This window comes from Lepisosteus platostomus, unplaced genomic scaffold, assembly GCF_059453375.1.
Source record: "Lepisosteus platostomus isolate fLepPlt1 unplaced genomic scaffold, fLepPlt1.hap1 Scaffold_260_H1, whole genome shotgun sequence".
Taxonomy (NCBI): Eukaryota; Metazoa; Chordata; class Actinopteri; order Semionotiformes; family Lepisosteidae; genus Lepisosteus; species Lepisosteus platostomus.
In genome coordinates, this window is record NW_028291641.1 from 1 (window position 1) to 26,359 (window position 26,359).

A 26,359-nucleotide genomic window follows, 5' to 3' on the forward strand; every position below is an offset into this window, starting at 1 on the left:
AACCTTTGACAGTTTGAAAAGAGGAATTTATTCTGCTTCCTGTGCGTGCAGTAGTTACGAAGTTGAACGTCTTTACACGATTTGCTGCAGTTTTCAGTGGGCGGGCTTTGTCAGATGGCTTGGAAAACCGCACTGTGTTTCGGCTCGGGAAACATCATGAGAAGTGTCCTGCATGTTTTCTGTGTATAGCTGTCTTTTAACGCATACAGAATTCATTCAAAATCATTGATTTCTCCAATTAACAAGGGTCCCTTAAAGGATGAGTCAAAGTAACGTCTAATCGGATTAGTTTCCTTAGAGCTGGTTCAGAGTTTGCTCAAGAGTTTACCTTTCACAGATGCGCAAAGAAGAATGTTGGGGGTGCACGCTTCAAGGTGCCTTACAGCTGTAGGGAGTGATTCGAGACGATTCGTGGTGTGTGCTCGTTCCCATATACCGTACGCCCCGGGGTGCAGTGCTAGGATGACGTACAATACCGCTTGGGCACGTAACGGCGTTATATGCAAGTGCGGGACGTGAGGGTTTTCGTTTGTTCATTTTGTTTTGCTCTGCTTTGCTTTGTTTCGTGGTCAAGAGGCGTAAGGTAAGTCGTAATCCAGGGAGAACACTGGTGGCAAACAGTCCGAGGTGAGAGGCGAGGTCCAAAGTCGAAAAGGCAGAAGGGGAGTCCAATATCCAGAATAAACGAGGTAATGGAAAAACCGCCAGGTAGAGCTCTCAAGGAGTAGTCTCAATACCAGCGGGAAGCTGGTAAAAATAGCACTGCGTACCGCACGGTGGAGTGTGTGCAGGTGGGTTAACTCGTGCGGCAGCGTTTGTTAATAATCACCCACTGCTGGTGCTGATTAGATCGCTTAAGAGTTGGTCTTAACTGCCTGGCGGTCATGACAAGCTCCTCTTTAAGCTGTGGTTTAGTTTTGCAATCATGTGTTTCTAGAGCAGTTATTTATGGGGGTGGGTGGGTCTTTCACAGAGGCTCAGGACAAATCCCCCGCATGAAAGTCTACTGTGTGCGTTCAGACAGTCACAGGTCAAGAGCCAGGCAGGAGGACAATGGACAGAAGAGCCAACGAGCTAAAAATAAAAGAACGAATATGAAAAAGCCACCATCTTTTTCTTTTTGACATTTTCCGACATTCATGCAAGCCAAGACAAAGTTGCTCGTAGCTACTTGTGGATTCAAATACTCTATCGAGTGCTTTGATGAGTTTTTGCAATTTGATTTGTCGTCCTGTCAGCCTGTTTCTGTTTTTTTTTTTCAATCTAGTGATGGAAAGTAAGAGGGAAATGATGGAGCAATCAATAACCGCTCCGGAAAAATGGCAGAAAGAAATGGCCCGTCACTAAGGACATTTGTGAAGCAGAGGAGTGACATCACCACAAAGGCGACTTATTCTGCTGATCGTTTTGGTGAATAATGATTGAGGCGCGTTAAGAGAAAGGTAGCTGCGTCAGCATGCTTAGGCTGCAAAGGATAAAGCAAAGGTTTACTCCATGCTGAAAAGAGAAAAAAATTAGCACAACGTTTCGGCTGTGGAGCCTTCTGCGCCATCTTCTTTAGCGATGGTGATGATGTTTACATTGGAAAAACTGAGACACGCATACCAGAGGAGCTCGAACCACCAACCTTTCAGTTAACAGCCAAATGCACTAACCGATTGCTCCACAGAGACTGACAGCCTTTTGTGCTCCCTACATTTGCAGGTTTATGGTCAAAGAAAACAGTCGTTTGCGCTTCTTGTAGCCAGCAATATTTTTTCACTGACAACCAAGAAATTGATTTCATCTTTCACAAAATGTATGGATTTCTTCAAAAACAAGTTATTCCAGAAAGGAAATGAATTCTTGCATTAAACTGAACCAAGCTGTACATGTTTGTCTGAAATGATACATTTGGCACAACAAGACACGGAGAGAGGCACAGCTGGTATTCAGACCCAGGATCGCCTGCTTACTAGGCAGGCACTTTAAGCCACTAGGGAGCACCGCACTTTTACAGACACTTGGACACATCTGCGTTCGGTGTGCACTTAACCTGCTCTCTGAGCCCGTTGCCTCTTTCCCATTTAATAGCAGAACTGACGCCAAGAGAAATGATGAGAAATGGCATTTATCTGGCACTTCTCATGTCCAAGGAGCTCAATGCCCTTGACACCTCCCCAAGGCGACAGAGCTGTGCATTCTTTGGCGACAACATTTTTTCTTTTGTTTTATTTCTATACTTATTGATAGAAAAAAAACGATATGTCATGTACTGTAAGGGAAATGTCTCTTTTCATGGGGAAAGCTAGCACCAGCAAATGTTGTGTTCAGAAGAAGTGATTTAACATGACACGTGACCTAACATACCGGAGCAAAAGCTCACCCAGCAAGCCCTGCTTTACTTCTACAGGAGAGAAGTAGAGTCTGCAAGATGTTCAGCTGGGTAGCTATGTCAGCATGCCTCGGCTGCAAAGGAACAAGTAATAGGTTTATTGCATGCTGAAAAGAGAAGAAAGGAACCACAACGTTTCGGCCATGAGGTCTTCTCACACCTGAAGAAGCCTCACACCTGTAAAAGGTTCCATGGTTTCTTTCTTCTCTTTTCAACATGGAATACACCTATTGTCTGCAAGATGTGACAATTTCACGGTGTTTTGGAAGAAAACCTTTTTTCTTTGAATTCAAAATCAATCGGAATTTCAGCACGACACATCAACACTTTTTCTGTTTTAAGGAGATGATATTTTAAACCTGATAAAAATAGTAGGAAACACAAGTTTCTTGCTGTGAAAATTTAGATGGGGAAGTGTACTACTGGTAGCAGTGTAGAGCTCTCTGTGGTGGAGTGCAAGCGCATGTTCTATGGGCCAGTGGCGTAATGGATAATGCGTCTGATTTCGGATCAGAAGATTGTAGGGTCGAGTCCTGCCTGGCTCGTGAGGCTTTTAAACCTCTCAGGTTCCTCGGTAACAGGTTGCCGTCGTGTATATGAACTTTAGAAAAGCATTTGCCACAACCCGTAAATTAGCACGCAAGTGTGGGCTAGTTAACACAGAACTGTATGGAGATCATCTCCAGCTCCGAGCTCAATTGAAATCAGCTGAATTTGTGCTCAGTAGGGTTGGGAGGACTCAGCATTGCTATTGTTCTAATTGGCATGAACTGCAGGGGATCTGAATCAGAACATGTCAGTTAGTTCGATCATTGCGTCAATATGTAGGCCACGTTAATATAGAATTATTACTTTGTCTGTCTTGTCTTTGTATATAGCTGAATGTCCCTGACAATTTCATGTTAGTTTTTAAGAACGACATTGGTGCTAATATATACATATATAGCATATAAGGAACACGTAAAAGTTGAGTCCATGCTGAAAAGATAAGAAAACCGCCACAACGTTTCATCTTGGAATAAATCTTTACTTGTTGTTTTGCAGCCTACCCATTCTGACCTAACTCCTCCCTTGAAATTCCCTAACAGATAAGGGTACGTAACGGCTCATGCGATGCTCAGTTGCAATTTGTCCCAAAACAAACAAGAACAGCAGCTGAGGGTTTCAGTTTGAACATGCACTGTATTAAAGCAGCTTTTATTTCCATTGATAAATGCTAGATATTCCTACAGAGATTCTCCAGGTGAGTAAGCGATTCCTGTTTCTGTTTCTATTTCTGTTTCATATATATATACAGTATATATATATATGTTACATGTGTCTCTGCAATAGTATAAATGTGTTATACACTATCAGGGGCTGCTTTTTTGTGCACCTCATCTACAACAAGGGTTTTTTTTTCATTTATGTTTGTGGACCTTCACCATTTGAGGAAGTGAGTTAGATAAGAAAGTTACAGGTATGGTGAGCAATGACTGACAAAGGCACGTACTGCGTATTCCTTACAGAAGTGTAAGCAATTTGTTCTAAAAAACACCGACTAAAGTCCAACATCGTTAGCAATCTTATTACTTAAACAGAATTAACATCAATAAACTGTAAGGTGCTGGTACATGCGAGTAGATTTGATCTTCTATTAAACAAAAATGCAATTACAGCTCTAAAAAGGTCAACCTAGACTTCTGTAACAGATCTGTTCAGGTCATCGCTGTTCCTCTGACCTTGTGAGTCTTTGGAATTTTAAAAGGGTATTTTGCTTGCCTTTCATGTGGTCTGTGTACAAGTCACTGTGGCGTATGCGGTCCTACACAGCCTTGCTATAGACGTGACGAGCCTCCGCTATGTTGCAATGGAGAACAGGTTCAGTACGGAGCTGCCGAGAAAATTCAGCTGGAAAGCTCGTTACAGAAAAGCATCGTTATCTGTGTCCAGCTGCAAAGCGTCCTTCGTGGATGCTGAAGAATCGATTTCACAGGCTGCGGGTCCAGGCGATTTAGAGTGTTAAAGGTCCCAGCGAAAACGAAACGGCACTGGTCCTTTTACACGCACACACGCAACCAAATGCAAAGGACACCGTAGTCGGTAGGATTTAAACCTGCGCGGGGAGACCCCAACGGATTTCAAGTCCGTCACCTTAACCACTCGGCCACGACTACAGCGAGCGCCGCGGCCGCTGCCTTCTTGCTACAATCGAACAGGGAGTGCGAGGCGGCGGCGGTGGCGGAGGCAACTTTTTTCAAGTTCGCTCTCCGTTTAAGAAACCTTTTACGCCATACGTGCAAGCACACACACACACACCTCAGAGGACTTAAGGGTGGCTTCAAGTTGGAATGATAAAGTCTCCCCGTTCGGACATGAAAACAGAACGTTCTTAGACAGAAAGCAATCAACAACGGAGACATGTGGACGACGATTTCAGTCACTGCACTTTGAATAGCATTTTTAGTCCAGTTACAGGAGATGCACCAATGGCCCTTGACCTACGCTCTTACCAATGCCTTGAACATTCAAACAAAACAGCCCTCAAGTCCTGCGGTTTAATATAACGCTGTTACGTGTCGAGGCAGTATTTGACTCTGTCCTACCGTTGAGACACGGGGCGTATATGGAAACGAACACATGCTACGTATTGTCTCTAATCGGTCCCTACAGTTGGAAGGCTCCTTGAAGCGTGCACCCCCATCATTCATCTTTGCGCATCTGTGAAAGGTAGACTCTTGAGCAATGTTTGAGCCAGCTCTAAGGCAACTAGTGCTATTGGACAGACACCTCTGGAAGATCCTAAGAGTCTCTTAACACCACTTCCAGCAGCAAGCTTAATTGTTCGCTGGAGGTCTCCCACCCAGGTACTGACCAGGCAAAGAATCACCAGTACATTGAATGTGGAAGTTAATCCTGAAATCCAATTACATATCTCAAGGTAAGACAAATCCATAAGAACATGTCTTAGTATTACTTCATTTACATTAGTATGGCACTGAGATGGTGCTCTTCTTTAAGCTGTGGTTTACAGATGCAGCCATTCAAAACAAGCGGGCGATACCGCAATATTTTGCGGTGCGCTTTACTCAGTCTACCACGACTTACCGTAAATTCTCCTATAGTACCGCAATTAAAATAATAGTATCCGGAATTTCCACAAGGTGGAGCTAATAAAGCTCATCCTCTCATGTTTGAGCTGTCGCCATCAAAGTCTTTACCGAAGATATTACTAATAGTATTAATAATGAATGACCTTGGACAAGCTGTAAACTCAAAGTATTGCCCTGGTCCACATTCTTTTTTTCATCGACCATCTTTGTAAAAGTAACACCACAGCATTTCGCAATCACGCATTTGTTTCCAATCATGCAAAGCACAGTAATTTTTGAAAATCTCCTATTCACCATGCCTTTCACCTGCTCATAAAAGAGATCAGTTTAGGAACATAAACACAGTACTGTATGCAAACTGTACTGTATACAGATGCAGCCATTCAAAATGGGTGGGGTATTTCGCGGCATACCCCGGTCGGTGTGTCGTGGTATCACGCGGTATCACGCGGTTAATCGCGTCATTTGACGTCATGCTGGAAACTATCCGGCGTCACCTTGTAAAACCGCCAGGGGGAGCTTAACCTCTCATGTACAGCATTTGAGCTTTTAATTTTGAACTGTGTATTACAGCATGTTAATCATTAGTCATTAAAATGTTGGTATATTTTATGAAAGCAAGATTGCTCAGTTGGACAGAAGTACACAACCTACCTTTATCAGAAATATTTATGCATCAAAGCCTTTACCGAAGATATTACTAATAGTATTAATAATGAATGACTTTGGACAAGCTGTATACTCAAAGTATAATTTCTTTAGCACATTTGTACAAGCACTTGGAATCTGTCCAAGCCATACTTTGTCAGGCATTTTGTTTTAGTTCAACGGGCATAAAAACTCCCTTGCTTTTAACAGGGCGTTTCATAATTTTTAACTACGAAAATGATTTAAAATGCGACACTTATCATTCAACTAGAGCTCAAAATATCACAAGGATCCTCAAGAGCACAGCAAAGACTATTTTAAAAGATACTTGTATGAGATACATGAGAATCCAGGCTTTTTTATCAACGCTTTCTTTTCCGTATACCAGATTTTATGGAACCACTTCAGAAGGGTGTCAGCCAGTCAGATTCCAGGAATCGGTACTTTAAAGGAAAAATACACACCGGTATTCCATTTCTCCCTAACTATTTTAAGCATCGAAGTATTTAACTAGCATGTGAAATAGCGTGTGAAAAAGTGGTAGTTTTAAGCTTTTCTGCTAATATAATATGGAATCGCGTATCTAAAGAATTTAATAACGATATGATTATATTCGTGTACTGCGACAGGGCTGTGTAGGGCTGTTTCGCCTCCATCTTCATGCGACTTCCCTTGTAGCCTACTGGTCTACGTGCGCGATTGCCAACTCACAGGTTGTGTGTTCAAATCCAGCTGGTGCTGGACTCTTCTTTTAACAAACATTTCTTCGAAAAAATAGAATAGCAATATTATGGACAATCAATTGACTTTTATATTTCAAAATATCACAACATGATCGATTCTAAGTCATTTTTGATAACAATGAATAGTCACCTTCTTCCCTTCTGACAACGGTCACTGCTTCTGCTTCCTGCTTCTATTGTGTGTGTGTGTGTAATAGAGTAAATTTTTATAGAGAAATGGAGGCTGGACAGTATGCGTTACAATATAAACATTTATATTGATTTAAATCGTGTTTTGATTTAAATCGTAAACGCGTGTTTAATTATATGTGTTTTTTTAATCATAATCAGGCTAATGCAACATAAATTGATACAGTATCTTTGTCTTCTAAGTATTGTTGTAACAGAAGAAATAAGGTTCTTGATCCCGAGATGAAGTAAAACAGATGAGTTTATTGCATGCAAGGAACAATAAAGCCGAAGTCTTGTTTCCCGCAAGAAACAACAAAACCGAAGTATTGTTCCCCGTACTGTTACAAACTTTTGGGTTATATAGTGTTTTCTTCTCCGTTTCTGACGTCACTCGGTCTGATGGTAAAGAGGGGGGTTCATGGTATTTGGCCAGTTTACGATGTTCTGGACAAATGGTCAGTTTAACATTACACCCAGGGGGGTTCCTAGCTTGCATCTGCAATCCTTATCAGTTAACCCCCCTTTCCTGCCATAAACCCCAGCTTGTGACTTGAAAATCTAAACCCCCTACAGAAAGGATTAAATTCAAACCCCCGTCTTCACATCTTTCTTCATTCCCCCCTTATAAAATATGGCATACGTCAGTGTAGCCTATTTTTATACATACAATGTCAGGGCAGATCTTTCCTTTCTTGGCGAACAGGTATGTATTGCCATGACATTGTACGTTCCACAGTTATAGCAAGATGTGATACATGTTTTTGTGCACGTGATGATTACAATTATACATATAAACAATACTATTCCTACAAATAAACACTGTAAAAAGGTTCCACCCCAGGCCCCAAACACAGACTTTACCCAAGACCCAATTCCCCAATTTTCAGTATAATAGTCCTGATATTTCTGTCCCTCATTGTAAATGTGTTGGGCCAGATCTGAGATGTGCTCAGAATTATCAGGGATATATGTGCAGCATTCAGTGCCAATTACTGCACAAGTTCCTCCTTGGGCCGCCAGTACATAATCTAAAGCTAGTCGGTTCTGCATGGCCACTGTTCTGAGGGCTACCATCTCATCATTAACAGCCTTCAGACTAGATGAGGTAGAATTTGCTAATTCTTCTAAAGTCGAGGCCATTTGAATTAACTCTCGACTCAGAAAGTTCATGCCGGCTTGTGGAAATATTATACCTAAATAATATTCCCAATCAGCCAATTTTCTTTGTGGTCTGTGGTTAGGTCCGAAGGGGCTGTGGGTTTGAACACGGATATGAGGAACCACATATCCTAAATAACATGAGCCAGACCACTGGGCTGGCAACCATGGGTAGGCTCGTTTTCCACAACTGAAATATGTTCCGTTTGGCGCTCCCCATGCCTCTGAAAATAAGAAGCTTATACCAAATTGTGGGGTGTGCCGATCCCATCCTGGAATTTGGAAGGTAGAGGTGGATATATTTGCAGCGATGGTAAGGTTGCAACGACTCCATCCAACCAAGTGCAGACCATTAGTGTGCTGAAAACATATGTTTCCCTCACGTTCCTTATTTAGAGTCAGGTATGGTGGTGTATGGCTTCTGTTATATTTAGGAGCGTAAGAGCCTGTGAAACTCGTGGGCTCTAAGCCTCGCTCCTGTAGATATTGTAATGTTGTGTAGGTTAAAGTCGTGTTATGGCAACCCCCATAGTTTGTCATATTAAAATCTCCTAAATTATCCCTCCAAATGATCATGCCTATGACTTCCTCGAGACGCCAAGGAATGGCCCCCATAGGAAGTCCTTCCTGTACATATTTGGGTAATGCGGCACACACCCAGCAGGCACTTTGGTTGGTTTTCTTAGCTGTCAGATAGGAGAGGCCTAAAAAGGAATTAATTCCATGTTCTCCTTTGTGGGAGAGATGATCATTAATCCCTGCGGAACATAGTCCTACAGCAACAATTATCGTTATTGACAGAAATGATTTCATTCTGAGTCTGTAAATGGGGATGAGGCTCGTCGGCAGTGTGACGCGTGGATCCAGCGATCTTTTCCTTCCACTCGAACCGCAGACTCAGTTGTCAACAGGATCTGGTAGGGTCCGTCCCACCTGGGCTGGAGAACCTGTGAAGGAAATTTCCTGATCCACACCCACTCTCCTGGGATGAGGTCGTGCCCTCCTTCAGGTGGTGGTCCCCACGCCTCCAGGACCTGCTCGCGGGCTCCTTGGGTGGCCTCTGTCAGCAACTTGCAATACTGTAACAGAGAATCAGTTAGTATACTCAAGCCTACTCTGTCATGTCCTGGAGAGTCACTCAGTCTCATGGGACGCCCCGTGATCACCTCAAACGGGCTCAGCCCCACTATTCGATTTGTCCCAGCCCGGATGCTGCACAGTACGGCGGGCAATGCATCCACCCAGGGGATCCCTCCCAGGTGGTACTTTGTCAATTTAGCTTTCAAAGTCCGGTTCACCCGTTCCACCATGCCGGAGGACTGCGGGTGATGAGGGCAATGCAGGTCCCATTTGATCCCTAGTAGGTCTGCCACCACCTGACACACTTTTCCAGTAAAATGTGTGCCCTGGTCTGAGTCTATGCGACACGGGAGTCCCCATCGGGGAATTACTTCTGTCACGAGATATTTGGCAGTTGTCTGCGCAGTCTCTCGTTTGACAGGGACAGCCTCCACCCATCTAGAAAACTGGTCCACCATCACTAGGAGACCTGTTTTCCCTTTACAGGGTGGCAGTGAACAATAGTCTATTTGCCAGTGTCTAAAGGGCCCCTCGGGTGCAGGACGTCGAAGATTAGGAGCCCGAACCGGCGGTGCTCCAGAGGCTTTTTGGCACTCGCCACAGCGTTGTACCACATCAGCTGCGAAGGGTGTGAAGCCTGTGCCCACCCAGCTCTGAGCAAAGCGTCGAGTCATTCGGCTAACACCTGGGTGCCCTCTGGAGTGTATTTGCTGTGCCAGGTAGGGCATTAGTTGCTTGGGACAGGCGGGTCTGCCTGTACGCTGGCACCTCCAGGTCCCATCCTTCTGCAGCCCCACATTGCGTTCCATCCAGGTCCATTTCTCAATCCTTAGGGCCTGGGCCTGGAGCTCGCTGAGCTGTTCCGTCCGGAGTGCCTGTATGTTCACTGTGCAAACTGAAATAATCTGAAGAGGTTTTTCTATAGCCCACTCCTCCCATTGCCCCAGGGCAGCTTGACGTGCTGTCCAGTCTGCCAGCTTATTGCCCCTGGCCTCGGGAGTGTCCTCTCTGCTGTGGCCCTTACATTTGACTACAGCTACCTGCTTTGGGAGTTGGAGAGCCGCAAGCAGCTCAGACACCAGATCTGCATTCTTTACCGGAGTGCCAGCAGAGGTTAAAAAATCCCTATTACTCCATAACCTTCCAAAGTCATGGTATACTCCAAATGCGTATCATGAGTCTGTGTATATTATGGTGGTCTTGCCTTTTGCTAATTTACAGGCTTCCACCAAAGCTTTCAGTTCAGCTCACTGTGCTGACGTGGGTACCTCAAATCTTCCCCCACATTGGATATCATGTTCTGTAGTCACAGCCCAACCCGCTTTCCTCTCCCCACTAGAATTTATGAATGAAGTTCCATCAGTGAAGAGGATGAGGTCTTCATTCCTTAGTGGTTGCTCGGCTATTTTGATGCCCTCATCTTCTCCCATTGCCCAAACATCACAGCTGTGTTCTAACATGTAGGCTTCTGATGGGTCAGGTAACAATGTGGCTGGATTTAGAGCTCCTTCACGTTCAATGGTAATATTTGGAGCCTCTAACAAGACCTGCCACTTGCTCCATCGTATCGCATTAACCTGACTGACCCGATTCAGGGACATGAGGGTGTGTACCGCATGTGGGCATCGAACAATCAGTTGTTGATCTAGTACTATGTTATTGACTGCCTGTACTGCTAGACAGACGGCCTGAACGGCTCGTAGACATGGACCCCAGCCCCTGGCTACCTCGTCCAAGGATCCAGAGTAATACCCTACCGGGCGGTACCTACCCCCATGTTCCTGTGTTAGTACAGCTGTCCAAAATCCATTCTTTTCACTTACGTAGAGGTAGAATGGTTGATCTGTCTGAGGAAACCCCAATGCAGGAGCCTGTAACAGAGCTTGTTTTAAATCATTAAAAGCATGTTCAGCTTCAGGACTCCAAGCAATAGGATCAAGGGACCTCCCTCCCCCCTTTAATAGGTCTGTAAGTGGTTTGGCCCTTTCAGAAAAAGCATCAACCCAATTTCTATTGAAATTGCACAGACCCAGAAATGATCGGAGCTCTCTCACCGTATTGGGACTAGGGTGTGTTCGGATTGCCTAGGCCCGATCTTCTGTCAATTCCCTTTTTCCCTGACTAATCTTTTGTCCCAAGTAAATTACGGTGTCTAGGCATAACTGTGCTTTGCTATAACTAGCCTTGTGTCCTTTTTTAACCAGTTGGTTGAGAATAATTTGGAGGTCCTTCTTGTGGGTTTCCTCGTCAGGAGACGCGATTAAAATATCATCCACATATTGGATAACGACGGAGGACACTTGAGGCAGCTCCCGGAGATGCCTCCGAAGTGCCATGTGATACACGGTGGGGCTGTTATGAAACCCCTGTGGTAACCTGGTCCAAGTATATTGTTCTCCATCTACAACAAAAGCGAACCAATCTTGTAACTCTGGGTGTAGAGGAAAAGACCAGAACCCATTAGCCATGTCAATTACTGAAAACACCTGGTGCTCAGGGGTCAGTAGTTGAAAAATAGCAGAGGGGTCTGCTACCAAGGGGGTGAGACGGTTGATGTGTTGATTAGCTTTTGAGTAATCAACTGTGAATCGCCATGCTCCGCTGGCTTTCTTTACGGGCCATATTGGACTGTTGCTTGTACTATGTGTTTTTCGTACAATGCCTTGAGTCAATAGTTTTTGTATTACTGGTCGAACCCCTTCCTCCGCCTCTTTGTTGATTTTATATGGCTTTGTGTATGGCGGGGATTTCCCAGTAAATGTGGCGGGTTCCATATCCAGAAGCCCGCATTCGTCCTTATCCATAGTCCAAATTGAATGCCCTTTTAGTTCGTCTTTTTGGAGGGACCAGATGTTTACCTCCACCCTCTCCTCATGTATGGTTAATGTAACCCCTTGTAGGTATTTCAGAGCATCCCATCCCAACAGATCTGGGGTAGATCCTACCCACATGACAGCATTAAATGTTACCTCCCCATCTCCTAGTCTAATCTTGAGTTTTTGAGTTTCTCTGAGTGTTATTCGATTACCCCCTACACCAGTGGCCTCCAGCTCCCTCCCTGTGAACATGACACCACACCGTTTGGCTGACTGTTCAGATAAACACGATAATTGAGCCCCAGTGTCCCATAAAAGTGACATTTGAATCCCATTAATCGTGCATTGTAATTTGAGCTCTTTTTCACTCAGTTCCTGAGATAGGCGTAGGGAGGCCACTAGGGGGAGTCCTAGTTTAAAAGCTCCCTGATAGCGCGTTTGTCTGCTTCGCTCAAATCCTGTAATTGTGACAACAGGTTTTTTTGCCCCTCTCGATTCGAGGGATTGAAAGGGGGATCTCGGTATCTTCCAATCCTGCCCTCACTGGCTAATCGCTTTTTGCAATTCTTTTGCCAATGTCCGAAATTTTTACAATAATGGCACCGAGTTGTAATTTCGCCTTTTGGATTTAGTCGGGTGTCAGGGCCAGCTCCACCCTTCAGTATGGGGGGTGTCCACCCTGTTTGTATTGCCCGCACCTTAGCATACATATTTCTCTCGATTTGCCGTGCCATTTTAACTATTTCCTCAAATTGTTTAGTCGTATCTTGCCCTATTTCGGGCTCTTTTAACTGAAGGGCTTTGGCTATATCAGGCTTAAGACCGCCCAAATAAATTTGTTTAATCACAGCAGAGGCGTCGCTATTCACATCATCTTCGTCACTTAGTCCTGAGCATTCCAGCCAGAGTGTGACGAAGCGGTCAGTGAAGTCAGCCACATCCTCGCTTTCTTTTTGCTGACGCGCAGATATCTTTTTCCAATCTGTCTTTGGTGGATAATTTTGTTTAAGCCATCGCCAAACCCATTCCCATCGCCCTCCCCTGCCGTTATCCTCACACAATTGTTTAAGTTCTCCGACACGCTTTTCCCCTGTCCTTCTGAGGATCATAGCGGCAGTCAGGGGGGAGATACCATAAGTATCTTTTAATTCCTGAAGCGCACTCCAGGTTCGCTGCATCCCTAATTTTGGGTGCGGTACTTCTCTAGCCCACCGGTCAATATCCTCCGGTTTTGGATTTGATCGTATTGGGGATTCAGGGAAGGTAGGTGCGAGAACGGACCCCCTCGGCGGGGTGCGAGACGGAGCTAGAGTGGCGCTGTCATCAACGGCGCCAGCCCCTGCTACATCAAGTCCTTTCCCACTTCGAGTGAGAGTACAGACCTACGGGCGCCCTCCCTCTAACAGGGGAGACTCTGATCCGTCTTTATCACACTCATACCAAGTGTTATCCCAATCCGACCCCCCATCTCCATATGGCCACTGTGGGAATTGATCCCAATTATTTTCGTTTCCTGCCTGTTTGTTCCCCTGTGGGAGAGCAGGATATAACTTAGTCGCCGGCTGTAGCACATTAACCAGTGCAGCGTGACCAGGAGTTAATTCCTTCTTTAGTTTCTCATTCTCCTGTACTCCCTCTTTTAGCTTTTTTTCTAGTACCTCTTTTGCCGCGAATAAATTATCTTTCCTCTCATTTAACGCTTTTATTTTTTCTGTGAACTCCTTCTCTTTTTTATCCCATTCTGATTTCTCCTTCATGCTAATCTGCCACCTCAGGTGTCGGCCGATCACCAGGGCTGCAGCTAAATCTTTGTTTTTGTTCCAATGTTCATACGCTTTTTTACAGGCATCTTCGCCCCAAACTCCTTCTGACAGACTCAGCTTCATCCTATATTTCTCTTCCCTTTCAGTCAATTTACACTTTTCCGATATGTAATCAGATACTTCCACCACTTTCTCAAACACCCAATTAGCACACATGTTTGGTTTCTTTAAGATTTACTTTTGTCGTGTGTGAGGTAACAGCTCATTCAGTAGGGGGATGTTTTCACTTGGAAAAACCTGTGCATTACTGCACTCATTCAGCTAAGGGCGTCTGTTACCTCCAGATCTAAATGCCTCTCCGAGACTTTAGAGAGGGCTTACACCGCACTGTTCACAGGTAAGAAACGAGACCTCGAAAACCCCCTTTCTTGATCAGTAATTCACCATCCCCAGAACGCCAGCATCGCTGCTTTTGCCCCGGGGTGGACTTACGCACTGAGCTCAATCAGGGCGATTCTCGGGTCTCAACGTCCTTTAAATCCTGCTACTTAATGCTTTGCTCTTTTATTATGAGGTGTGTTTATGTTAGTGTCGTGCGTGTGTATATGTATTTCACAAACAAGGAAAACACCAAAAACATACATACATATATATATATCTCTTCTACTCCTGTTTCCTTTAAAACAAAAAAACCACGCCACGCCAATCTGTGCACAATCAAGGCGTAGCTAATCTCAGGACCCCGGGCGCAATTAAGGCCCACACCAATCCTGGATTATACGTGCATTTAATGCACCACTCCAGAACCCCGGGCGCAATTAAGGCCCACACCGATCCCGAGCCACAGAACTCCGGGCGCAATTAAGGCCCACACCGATCCTGAGCCTCAGAACTCCGGGCGCAATTAAGGCCCAAACCAGTTCTGACCTTCAGAACTCCGGGCGCAATTAAGGCCCACACCAGTCCTGAACTTCACGGTAAGGGTCCAAAACCCGTTCAAAAACTCCACGCGCAATTAAGGCATATACCAGCTTCGAACGCCTGTACACAATACCGCGGAACCCCTGCCAGACCAAATTCTGGGCTTACAGCAAACAACCCATTACATACACCGGTGTCTTCCCCGGGCCAGAGGAATTCAGAAACTCACGTTTACTCCGTCATCTCGGGCGATTCTCGCAGGGAGCAGAGATTTCCCAATCGGTCAGAGAGAGTCAGGACTTTTAAATAAAAGAGGAGTCCTTACCTTTTAGTTATGTGCGCGCTGACCATCTCTCCTGCCGATGGGAAGTTCTGCGCCTTCTGGAGCATCCGCCGACTACGCCAAATTTGTTGTAACAGAAGAAATAAGGTTCTTGATCCCGAGATGAAGTAAAACAGATGAGTTTATTGCATGCAAGGAACAATAAAGCCGAAGTCTTGTTTCCCGCAAGAAACAACAAAACCGAAGTATTGTTCCCCGTACTGTTACAAACTTTTGGGTTATATAGTGTTTTCTTCTCCGTTTCTGACGTCACTCGGTCTGATGGTAAAGAGGGGGGTTCATGGTATTTGGCCAGTTTACGATGTTCTGGACAAATGGTCAGTTTAACATTACACCCAGGGGGGTTCCTAGCTTGCATCTGCAATCCTTATCAGTTAACCCCCCTTTCCTGCCATAAACCCCAGCTTGTGACTTGAAAGTCTAAACCCCCTACAGAAAGGATTAAATTCAAACCCCCGTCTCCACATCTTTCTTCAGTATCTTAATAAAGTGAAGGAGCTGCCCCTTCGCCAAGGCGGCGTGGGGCAGAATGGACAACATAATGCAACTCCTGGAAACGAATGCGGTGCTCAGCTACCAGTACATTCTGCTGGGGCTGGCACCTACCGGACTGGACAGGGGGACGCAGTTCCTGATGTGGCTGCTGCTGTCCCTCACAAAGAAAGGCCTGTGGGACGCGAGGAACAATCTCATCCGGCACAACAACAAGTGGGGAGCGAGGGAGCTGGAAGAGAGGATCCTGGCGGACCTCAGGAGGAGGATGAAGCGCGATGTTGCTAAATGGGGTTTCCCCACGGCAAAGGAGCGCTGGAAAGGCCTATGGACCCTGTACAGGGATTAATGGTTTACAGCAAGCGGTAGGGTTTGGAGGGACTCTCATAATAGCGCAAATACGCCCACCCTTGCAAGGATTGATAACGGACAATCACCGCCGTTCCACCGATGTTTTAATTTTGTGGAGTGTTATCGTGTGAGATGTTTCCTTTTGAGATGTGTTTTTTTTCGGAATAAAGTATATTTTATAAGAAAAAAAAAAGATTGTACCATAAAGATTTCCATGGAGAGGACTATGGTTTCCTGCAGGACTATGCCGGTAGGAGGACCAGGTTCCACAACTTCAAGGGGCTGTGTCGAGGCGATCCACAGTACTGTCAGGACCAGCCGTGGCAGTTTTAGGATTCCCATTCTGGAACATAGATGAGGCACATGGTACAGTTCCACTATAATTTTGAATATATTTTCCTAGCAGGACCTACAGTACAGTACCTAACTGCCTGCAGCTACAAAGGGGCACCCCCCTCTTTGATCGGGTTTGGACGTTTAACCCTATTCTGTGTTCTCCGGCGCCATTTGAGGTGGGCGATACAACCGGAGGTGGTTGCGATGCACCCACTTGTAGACCAGAGATTGCCTTCCCTTCTCAATCTGAATTCGATAAGCTACCGGTGATACCTTATCGACAATCTCGTGGGGTCCTGTCCAACTGGGTAAGTACTTCCGGGCCACCCCTGTGGGTTTGGCAAATTGGAAGTACAGGACCTTGTCTCCTACTTGGAGTTCCTGGTTAACTGCCTTTCAGTCATAGTATGCTTTCCTACCCTCTGCACTCCTTCCCAGATTGTTCTGGGCAAAAGCAAAGGTTGCCTGCAGATGTGCTCGCAGGTCTGACACATACTGATGGGCCGTAGCAGCCCCCGTCGTGCTCAGGTCCTCCACCCCATAAAGACAGTGTAGGGGAAGAGTCATCTTCCGACTTGTCATCATCTCAAAAGGTGGGACCCCCGTAGAGCAATGGGGCGTAGCTCGGATGGCCATCAGAACCAGGGGCAGCTTAATGTCTCAGTCCCTACTGCTGTTGGAGACAAACTTTTTGAGCATACTAACCACCGTTTGGTTTGCCCTTTCTGCCTGGCCCGAGGATTGAGGGTGGTAGGAGATATGCAACTGGGTCTTGACCCCAAGCATATTCCACAGGGTTGCCATTACTGTAGCTGTGAAATGGGTTCCCCGATCCGAGACCACGGTCAGGGGGAATCCCCATCGACTGAACACATGGTTCACCAACAGCACTGCAGTTGTCTCTGCCGTGTCGTTGGGTGCTGGGAGGCACTCAATCCATTTTGTGAATGCACACGTAACAGTGAGGAAATATTTGTTCCCTCTGGATGACCTCACCAGCGGCCCCACCCAATCCATTTGAAGATTGGACCAGGTGAATGTCATGCCCTTTTTCTGGAGTGGTGCACGGTGCAAGGGCCGTGATGGTTGGAACTGGCTACACGTCAGACACCCCTTTACATACGCGGCGATGTCTTGGCCCATGTGAGGCCAGAATGCCACCTGCTGGATAGTGTCGTATGTAGCCTTGATTCCCCGGTGACCCCCACAGGGTTCGTCATGAGCGTGTTGGATCATGACCCCCCGATGACAGTGGGGAACTACCCACTTTGGGACACCTTGTGTAACTGGTACACAAACCAACAACCCCTTTATAATTTTTAGGTTGTCTTTCACCTCTGCCAGCTCCTTCAGCTCCAGAGACTGGCTCAGCACCTGCTCCGAAAGAGGTTGACGCACTGGGTCAGCGATATGCTGATACATTTGCCCAATTGCTGGGTCCTGTTTCTGCATTTCCGCAAGATCGGTGTTAAAACCCTGTGACCCAAGCACTACAGATTGAGGGTCAGCTCCGACATCCTGTCTAGCCCTGCTTCGGGTGACCGCCTTGACCTCAGCCACGAATTCTGGGGGTAGCCATTCCTGCTGGAACTGCCAGGGTTCACCCTCTAAGGCGCCAGATTTGGCCAACCGGTCGGCCTCATCATTCCCGTCTTTGTCGGGTCCCTTCACCTGGGAGTGTCCCTTCACCTTCCTCCAGTAAACCATCATTCCAGCCTCGGTCGTGAGCTTGTCACTGGCCAGGAACAACTCTTTGTTCTTTACTTCCTTGCCCCGGGCATTTTTCATGCCGTTACCCTTCCAATACGGAACGTGAGACACGAAGCTATGTCGGGCGTAGTTCGAGTCACTACAGATGACAAACTGTTTAAGGCCATGTGTCAGGGCCTGCTGGAGGGTGATCAGCACCCCAGCTACTTCCGCATACTGACTAGTCTTTGGTCCTAGCTTATAGCGGGTCGGCCCACAGGGAGTATTGTCTTGCCAGACTACTCCTACCCCTGCTAGCACCTGCTGTTCGTGGCGAAAAGAGCAACCGTCAACATAGGCCATGGGTAAGCCCTGGCCCATGTTCTCATCGTAGTACCGATGATTGTTCGGTAGCTCAGCAGCGGGAATTGTTTCTGGAGCTTCCATGTCAGTGTCACAGCCGTGACACACTTGGCCCAAAGCCAGGCCCTGTCCCAGGTACATTTTCTTGCTCTGTGCATAACGTACCTCTATCTCATAGCCTTGTAGGGCCATCATTCATGCCACAATCCTGCTATTTGACACCCTGCCCGCTTTCAGTCTCTGGCTATGCAGGAATGTCACAGGTTGGTGGCAGGTTTCGATGATGATCTTTTGTCCCCCAACATAACTACGGAAGTGTTCTACCGACCAGACCGTAGACAACAGGGCCTTCTCGCAGTCCAAGAACTTTTGCTCCACTGGGCTCAGGGCTCGACTGGCATATGCCACCACCCTTCGCTCTTGGTTATATTCCTGACTCAGAGCAGCCCCAAGGCAGTGCTCTGAGAACCCTGCTTCAAGGTAGAAGACCTTATTTTTGTCAGGGTAGGCCAAGCTCGGCGCACTACCGAGTCTGCGCTTCAGCTCCATCACAGCCTGTTCTGGGGAAGGCCCCCACTCAAAGGGCACGTCTTTCTGCAACAGCTTGTGGAGGGGCCTTGCTATTTCAGCGTAATCCTCAATGAACTGCTGGGAATAATTACATACTCCCAGAAAGCTGCGCAGTTCAGACAGGTTAGTGGGCGACTTCATATTCTGGATAGCTTGGACTCTGCTGGACTGTGGCTGTATGCCTTGGGCTCCAACCAACAGTCCCACGTACTCCACTTGGGTCCTACACCACTGTCCCTTAGCCAGGGACAGTTTGGCCCCTGCACAGGAGAGCTGGGTCAACACATGCCTGATCTCGGCCATGTGTTCTTCCCAGGTCTGACTCCTCATCAGAATATCGTCCACATAGACCAGGTTGCCCCTGGCGGCTGCATCACTCATGGCTTTGTGCAGAAATATGTTGAACTCCGCTGGGGAGTTGGAATACCCAAAGGGGCATCGATTCCAGGTGAACTGCCTGTTTCCAAAGGAAAAGGCCAGTTTGTACTGGTCTGTTGGTTCTACCTTAAGGGTCCAGAACCCATTGGCCACATCCACTGTGGTGAAATATTTCGCTGTTGTCACCTTGAATAACTCCTGATCTAGGTAGATCATTGGCCATCGTGACAAAGGAACCTGTTTATTCAGCTGCCGGTAGTCAATGGTCAGACGCCATTTACCATTGGGTTTCAGCACCGGCCACAGTGGGGAGTTATAAGTGGAGTTACACTCCCTTATGATCTGACGCTCTAGTAGAGCATCCAACGTCTGCTTTATGGACTCGTATGCCGTGAGGGGAATGCGATACTGCCTGACATAGGTTGGGCGGGCGCCAGGGGCCGTTGGAATGCGCACTGTGTTCAAATCCGTCACCCCGCAGTCATAGGCGTCCCGTGCAAACACTTCCCGGAAATCCTGGAAATTCTGACGCAGCTGCTGACGCTGGCTTTCCGTTTCCAGGGCATCTGCCTTGCCAACCTGTTCCTGTACCTGCTCTAGGAACCCCGCTTTTGACGGCATGGCGGTATCCCGGGTCGTACTCTCGGCTGAGTGGTCCATCGGAACACCTGCGTGTACTGTGTACACAACCATCTCATCCTTATCGCTAAGGTCCACCCTGCACACCTCCTGGTTGCAGAATCCCTCTATTGGCATAATTGCAATCATCCGCCGGGGGTAGGTGTAGTACACCTGCTCGGTTCCCCCCTCCCTGGCCAAGGGACCAGGGAGCTGCCCCAGTACTGGGATGGCTAGTTCGAAATCATAGAAACCATTGTCAATTACCAGTCCCATGTCAGTGCGAGCAGGGATTTTGACATCTTGTTTTGCTATGTTCTGCACCAACAGGCAGGTGGCTCGGCCATTCCGTTCCAGTCTGGGGGTACAACAGACTGCTAGGTTCAGTCTGATAAACTGAGCTGATGGTTGGAAGAAAACCATCTCAGCGTCCATTCTCTGTCCCTTCTTTAGGACAAGGCGTACTGGAAACCCTGCTGTTGACGCAGGAACGATCAGGTCCGATTCGTTTCCTACCTGGCAGGCCTGAGGAATCGTCTGACCTGACCGAATGTTCTCGGGGTCACCGCTTAGAGAGTGGGCATCTGGGTCCACCCGTGTCCACAGCACACTGTTTACTGTGTCCAGCTGGGCGCCCAGTCGAACCAATAGGTACTTCCAATAGGAAGTAGTGAGCAAACTTCCTTTTTCCGATGGAGATGGAAGCTACACAGCTTCCTTTGCTCCAAATGGACCTATGAGATGGGGGTGCCCACCACAGAACCTGTGACTGCGTCACCAGGGTCACCTGACAGCTTCGCGACAGGTCCTCGAACAGACCTTCACTGATTATGGACTTCTCAGAGCTGAGGCTAAGAATTACATCATCAACCTGCACTTCTGCCACCTGGACCCCCTCCCACCACCATGGGGTGGTAGTCCTGGACCCCCTGAGGTACCAGGGTGCACAGAAAGGACTCCCATTCATTACCGGACAGGGAGATCCACTCTTCTTCAGGGATGAAAAGGGGGTGTGCTTTACCTGGCGGGTCAAGCAGCTGCTTGGAGCACTGCTCCTGTAGTTGGGAGACCGTGGGAGTGCTGGCCTGGGCAGGACTTCCCTGTAGTTTTGGAAAGCAAGAAGAGACATTTATTCTCGTCCAGAGGAACCAGGAGGAACCTCCAACTCAGCTATAGTGTTCAGTGGGCACTGTGTGATCACAGCATAACCACTGAATCCCCCTTTTTGCTGTGCAACAGGCTTAGGGTTTTTGACCTGAGCCCACAATTTTCCACGCTGGCAGTCCACCAGAGGCTCCAGCCTGTCAAGCAGGTCTTGGCCAATGAGTAGTGGCTCTGTTTTAAACCTAGAGATGTAAACAGGATGCACCACGTTCATTGGCCCGAACCTAAGTGCCACCCAAACTCGGTGTGTGATCCTGGCATGATCCTGGGTATAGCTGGAAATATCTATCTTACACGGTTCTACCTTAAGTCTGATGCCTTTTCCTTTCGCTACTCGTTTGAGCTCGCTGAGTAGATCGGCTGACATCAAACTAATTTCAGCCCCAGTGTCAATCAGTGCTTCTCTATCTAAGACGTTTTCAAGAGAAACCTTGATATAAATACGCCTTGCTTTGCCTTTCTGGCTGAGATTCCCTAAGAATTGTAGGAAGCCTGCCTTTTCTTTGACTTCAGGGGCGGGGTCAGCGCCCAACTCAGAGTCACAGCCTTCTTCCAGGCAGGAACCCTCCCACCCAATCAGATAGACTGAGGGAGGGGCTTGGGACGGATCCCCGCCTCCTCCAGTGAGAAGGGGCGTGGTCCCCCTAAGCTCATTCACACTTCCGGCATTCGGTGCGGAAGGTTTACCCTGTCCCGATCTCTCAGGCAGGGCTTGTTCAAGCCTGGCCAGGCGGGCTGCAGTTGACTCCCTTCGTCCAGTCTTATGATAGGCTCTGCCTGAGCCCTTGCCTTCCCCGTAGCGCTCACGGCGGCTCTGACGCTTAGTGCGGTCCTGCCTGCCTATTTTGCGCCGGGGCTTAGCGAGCTCAGGAACCTCAGCTGCCTCGAGCTGAGGCGAGTCGTCAACCCTGCTGGCTTTAGTGGCGAACACGGCCGTTTTAGCAGGTTTTTGCTCTGAGGAAGCAGAGACTTCAGCTCCCCAGGCTTTTTGAGCCAACCTTCTAATGTCAGACATTTTCATCGCTTTTGCATCAGTGTGCATCACAATCATTTTCCTGACTGAGGGATGCAGATTAGCAATGAATAAACCTTTGAAATTCACGTTCTCTTCGCAACCCTCTTCATTCCGCCCTGCAAAATAAGTGCGCCTAAGCCTCTGATAATAGTCGCGAGGGGCTTCAGCTTTTTCGTGCTTAATATGGTGCACAGCGGCCACGGCAGCTATGGGATCGATAAAAGCCGAAAATTCTCCGATCATTGCCTGACACAGCTCCTCAAAGCTATTACAGACCTCCGGTCCTTGTCTAGACATCCACTCGTGGACCGCTCGGCTGGTAGTTTTCCTTACTAACATAGCCTTTTCCTGTTCGGACGCTTCGGGCATAAACTGCAAAGTATATCTCAGCTCATCGATGTAGGTCTCCACATTATTCCCTGACACTGACGGGTCAAACCTTTCTACATCTTTGGCTAACTGCCTCAGGGAGTGGAGGTTAATTTTTACGGTTTCTCAGCGGGCAGGGAGACGGCCGTGATCAGGAGCAGGGGGTCTATCCCTGAACTGACTCGCCCTTGCGTTTCGCGCAGGACTCGGCGATCTCCCCCATGCCGATCCGACCACAGACCCTGGCCGGGAGAAACCTCCTCCCGGCGCGCTGGGTGAGCGCTCCGGGCTGCTAGGTGGGCTGGCATGCAAGTGGGATCTAGTCTATTTTGCTTCCAGTACGGCAGCATCTGACTCCTTTTGCCTTTCCTGTCTGAGCTCATTTAAACTCTCAATTTCTTTTTCTTTTTCTTTCAAGCTCGCTTCCAGGTCTCTCCTAGCTACCTCAGCCGCAGTTTCTCTAGCAGACAAGTCATCTAATTTACCTAAAACTTCCCTGAGTCAGTCTTCACTTTCCTCATTTTTCACTCTCTTTTCTCTGATTATATCCAACAACTCAACTCGCTCCGCCTTATATCTTTCTAGCGTTCCCTGAAGCTTTTGAAACTTTGTCAGCTCGGACAAAGACAGTTCCAGCTGTTTAGCTAGATTTAAGGTGAAACTCGATAGGACCAGAACTGCTTTCACAGACCCTCCTGTGTTAAGCTGGTTCGCTACCTTAGCTACTAAATCTACTTGCAGCTTCTCAATATCATCAAAGTTCAACTTTTCGATACCACTCCAGTAACCAGGATTGTCGTCGCTAGAAATAGTACTTATAAGCGACTCCACTTCAGACATTTTAGCAGCCATTGTCATTACGTCTGTAGGGAAAACCGGTTCAGGGACGCCAAATATGTAATCATAGTGGCTCTCTGAAGGCACCAGTTCTGTAGGGTTTGGGCATTTACTGAGACAATTATTAATTGTAGCAGTAAATCACAAAGTTGATTCTTTTGATGGCTTTAGAATCCAACCATGCGATATAACTCAAACAACGCACACACACAGGTACTAATACACGAGGATACATTTATTAATACATAGAATATGCATATAAACCTAACAGATCTTATCGAGAGGGTTATCAGAATACAAAAGGTATATATTCAATCAGTTACAAAGTGTTACACATATCAAGAGGACATACGTTCAGTATATCATTCATTAAGACCGTTTCATAAATGAACTTGGTTACAACTTCTACATTAGATACTCAAAACAAGTACATAACTCTTAGGAATTAAATTGATATCAACTGGTTGGGATAACAATTGAATTCTCGAGCTGTAATGCATTGAAGTTGAATACTCATCCAATCTTTGGGGATTCAGATCTCCTGCGGACTCAAAGAAACAGTTGCAGGCTGTTGCTGTCCAATCCGCGCTCTCTGGCTCCGTGCCAGGCTGTGCTGTGCGGCTTGCGACGGTGCGCTGCTGATGCTCACTGTTGGCTTTAACTAGCAAAGTTTGTGCACAGGAGAAAAGATGACTGTGGGTCCCAGCAAATCAGGAAGAGGACCGGTTCGTTCCTGATGAAGAGCTAGTTCTGAATAGTGATTCAGCTGTCCACAGTTCCGACCTGTTCACAAGGCCTGCTGCTGGTTACTCTCTGGCAACCTCCACTCTAGACTCTTAGAACAAAGGAAGGTTCTGGCACTCGGACATACTGGCCGTTCCATGGTTGTCCGGGCTGAGTCTCAGGATGGTCAGGAGGCGCGCTGCGAGAATGTCCTGCCCTTGGGATTCTCCTTTGAATTCCCTTTAGAATTGTTGAATCTGAATCTGAATCTGAATCTTGTTGAATCTTCCCTTCTGAATCTGAATCTCCAGGCTCTCTGTGTTGCCTGTTTTTACCTGGAGGAACTTCAGCTCATTGATTGGCTGAAAGTTCCATGGGCATCAGAGTCCCATGTGGGTTACTCGGCCCTACCAGTCCCTGATTGGTTGATCAAGGTGAGATATGAGTCACTTACTCCTGACACTTAGTAATGCAGTCCAGATGTCCAACTGGCACTCCCTAGACAGATAGGCGCCAATGGATGACCATTGATCATGATAGCCAGGCTTAGCTAAGTGCATCCCCCTTTGGGAGCTGTCCTTATCAAAAGAAAACATCTTGCATGAATTGTTTCTCTATGGCTGCACCACAGAGAAATGGGGCCTCATTTGGGAAGGCTCAGAACACTTAATTCTTTCTATTAATAAGCCTCACCGCTACACGTCAGAGAAACTTTAAGAGTATTACTTTTTTTTTTCTTTTTCCAAAATACAGTATGGAATCTAGACACCCGAGCAGATGGATTTCCAATCAGCACACGTTACACTAAACGCTAGAAAACAGGGGGATTTCTTTACGCAGTTATCAGCACACCCGGTATTCGCGTATAGAAGCCGCGGTGCTGTGCTGAACTTCAGTTATTCTGTGCGACTGATTCTCATTTCATTCTAAACTCGCCCACCCAGGGACGCCATTAAATGTAATGGTTTGATGGGTTTACTGAGACAATTATTAATTGTAGCAGTAATCACAAGGTTGTTCGTTGGGGCTTTTAGAAAATCAATCGTCAGAACAACTAACAACGCACACACAGGGGTTCAATACACTAGATACATTTATTAATATAAATTGTGCACCAAACATATACTAGTCTGCCTGGATACGAGTGGCAGACCTTACTGTGAGGGTTATCAATATACAAGGTATATAATCCCGAAGAGATGCAAACACAAAGAGATACACAACAGAGAATATATGTCAATATATATCGTTCGGTTACCAAATCGCTAATCAGTGTTATTACCCACTGTTACTCTAAACTCGGAAGTAAATACATTACTCATGAATTAAATTGATAACAACTTGTGTTGAGGTACAATTAAATTCTCGAGACGCAATGTAGAACATGGGGTTTACTTATCCACTGTGTATGGATTTGGAATTTCCCGGCACGAACACCAAACCAGCTGACAGGCTCTGTTGCAGCCTCTGTTCCAGCGGTTGTCCAATGGGCGTTGTCCCGGCGTCCTCTGGCTACCGGCCAACCAGTCAAGGTGCAGCTCGGAGTAGGACGGGCGGAGGAATCTGACTGAGGCGCGCAGGGCAGTCGTTGCTCCGAGGGGATCTACCAGCAGTCCGGCTGGCTGGTAGAAAGTCTCTATGCACAGAGTGTGACCGCGAGTCCTCACAAGTCACTCTTGTGCCTGGGAAGAAGCTGGTTCGTTCCCGGTCCAGCACTGCTTCTGAATAAGCTATTCAGGTTGTCGACGAGGGTCCAACTGTAGGGTCCAACTGTCCAACACAAACACAATCTGTGGCGTTAAGCGTGACATAGTCTTGCAGGCATCGTGCTGTCTCACTGCAATACTATACCGCTGGAGGAAACAGTCCATCTGGCCATGAAACTCATTTGAACGTCTAGCTACAGCAACTAACAATATCATGATTTATTCAGGATGTGTGGAATCAGCACGTCCCGGAGACAGCTTCCGAAATCGTGAGCATTCTCTGGTGGTGTCCTGCAGGGCACCTGTGGGCGTGCGTTGGTGGTATAGTGGTGAGCATAGCTGCCTTCCAAGCAGTTGACCCAGGTTCGATTCCCGGCCAACGCAGTGGCGATTGGTTTCAAATGCTGTCATGAGCCTTGGATTGTGACTAGCAAAGCGCAGCCTTTTGAAAGAGCTAAAGCACTGCAAAACGGAATTGAAGGAGAATCTTACAGGGGATTCTGAGCGGTGTCTGCATACACGCAGTCCGATACGGGTGCTGAAAGCTTGAGCTACTCTCAATGTCATGCTGCCTTGCCCCAGAGTAAATCTGTTACATTGAAAGAATGCTTCTGGCAGGTTCAAAAAGGGACCCTTGTT

The 26,359-nt window shown here is 47.1% G+C and overlaps 2 non-coding genes across 2 annotated transcripts; one reads left to right on the plus strand and one right to left on the minus strand.

The window, feature by feature from the left end:
• Window positions 1-4,448: 4,448 nt before the first annotated feature.
• trnas-uga (transfer RNA serine (anticodon UGA)) lies at window positions 4,449-4,530 on the minus strand. The gene has a single exon. It is a non-coding gene; the product is annotated as a tRNA-Ser (tRNA).
• Window positions 4,531-26,032: 21,502 nt separating this feature from the next.
• Window positions 26,033-26,104, plus strand: trnag-ucc (transfer RNA glycine (anticodon UCC)). Its single transcript has one exon. It is a non-coding gene; the product is annotated as a tRNA-Gly (tRNA).
• Window positions 26,105-26,359: the final 255 nt, after the last annotated feature.